At 37.1% G+C, this 1,710-nt stretch overlaps 1 long non-coding RNA gene across 2 annotated transcripts in view; it reads right to left on the minus strand.

Moving 5' to 3' along the window:
* Positions 1-1,304, minus strand: part of LOC103468740 (uncharacterized) — a 41,915-nt gene extending 40,611 nt beyond the window's left edge. For both annotated transcript variants that reach the window (XR_534249.2, XR_534250.2), the window contains exon 1: positions 946-1,304. This is a non-coding gene — a long non-coding RNA (uncharacterized LOC103468740). The remainder of the gene's footprint in view (positions 1-945) is intronic.
* Positions 1,305-1,710: the final 406 nt, after the last annotated feature.

Consider the following 1,710-nt stretch of genomic DNA (forward strand, 5'->3'; position numbering starts at 1 on the left):
GCAGTCCAAGTTGCTTCTACTGTAACTCCAGACTGAGGCTCTCATCAGGAGCAAAACATACTCAGTTATCCCTTTATTTCCACTTAATTCAACCTTATGAAGAAAGTGTGCAGAGTACAACACCTTGGTGTACGTAGTTACAGAAAGAAAATCAGATGAAAACTTGTAAATGAGAATTTATATATTTATAAATGTCTCTTATGTGTATTCTTTGAACAATGTTTCAAAGAATACGTAAAAAATTACATGATTTTGATTTTTAAAAATACTTGGCTATATTTGCCATTTATTATTTATCTTTATTACTTAATGTATAKAGTGTATATCAACATAGCTATGCTATTATGCTTCCATGAACAAGCTGTAGGATAGGTCTGTGGGCTATACAAAACATGTTCATTACATTTTTTCACCCGATCAGTTCTGCCTGTTTTGAGCTCATTAAAGAGTGCGCTATTTTAGGACTACATCACTTTTAATGCAAATACGCTGCTGCTAGCCAAAACCTCCCAACTTAGTGTTTTCATTAGATCCTCAGACAAGTAAAAAAGGCTACAGGCATRGTGGCACCATACATCTTTCGCCCTGAAGCAGACCCAAAACACAATAATTCAGCACAAAAACGTTGTGGGGTTTTTTGTTGTTGTTGTTGTTTTGTTTTTTGTTTGTTTGTTTTTTTTGTTCCACAAATGCAATTTTTAATTTACGAGGTTAGCACTTCTCTCCACATGTAAAATAGATCAATAAAAGGGACAATATATCCAGGTGTTTGATATGTTTTCACAAGCACACTGCATCTTCTCAATCACTTCCAGCTTACTACAAGGACAAGAAGAGACCTCATTTAGCTACAGTGTTAGCTTGGGCTAAAYGGCACAAGCAAACGCCGTTAGCTTGTGTTTTCCAGAACAAAAACACAAAACACACAACACATTATGTACTTACATCGTCACCATCTAGGGTTGCCGCCCGTCCCGTAAAATCGTCCCATATTTAGGTGGTAAATGTTACGTCCGGTATTGAACCGATACGGGACGCGATTCGTCCCGTATTTCTATTAATGTCCGATAGACACGCCTATCACACACATATCAACATTAAGTGCAACAACAATGACCAAAATAAAACACTGGTGTCAGGAGCTAAAGGACCCGAGAAGGCTACGGACCGACGCYGTTGTCACGGTTGCCTAGAAACGGACACTATGCAGCCGCGGWAAGGTGCTATCAACCCGGGTCTTTTTAAAACGTCCTTGACCCGATACTGCACCGTCCTTAGAAGCAAAACCTCTCGTAAAGATACATACGTGAGTGGGAATAATGTTTGAGAGGATGAATAAAGACAATTTAAAAAAATGTGTCCATCGTGGCGCAGTGTGATAGACAGGATCAGGAAATGAACTGTAGACGCGTTAGAACCAGAAATCAGCATCTCTTCATCCCTCAATCATCTCCTGAGGCTGATATGGTAGAACATTTTATTATTGATTAAGTGTTTTATTGTGCTTTTAGTTGGAAAWATTGGTTTGGTTATTTGCTTGTTAATTATATCAGCCAAAATAATACTAATGGTCATTTAAAGAACAAATCCTACAAATAGACATCAATATTTCCTACTTTAAAAGGTTTGTTAATGCTTTCTGTATGCTTTATTTTGAAATGCTGATATATTTTATGAATTCAGTGTTCAGTGGTCATTTAATGTATTATT

This window comes from Poecilia reticulata, linkage group LG8, assembly GCF_000633615.1.
Source record: "Poecilia reticulata strain Guanapo linkage group LG8, Guppy_female_1.0+MT, whole genome shotgun sequence".
Lineage (NCBI taxonomy): Eukaryota > Metazoa > Chordata > Actinopteri > Cyprinodontiformes > Poeciliidae > Poecilia > Poecilia reticulata.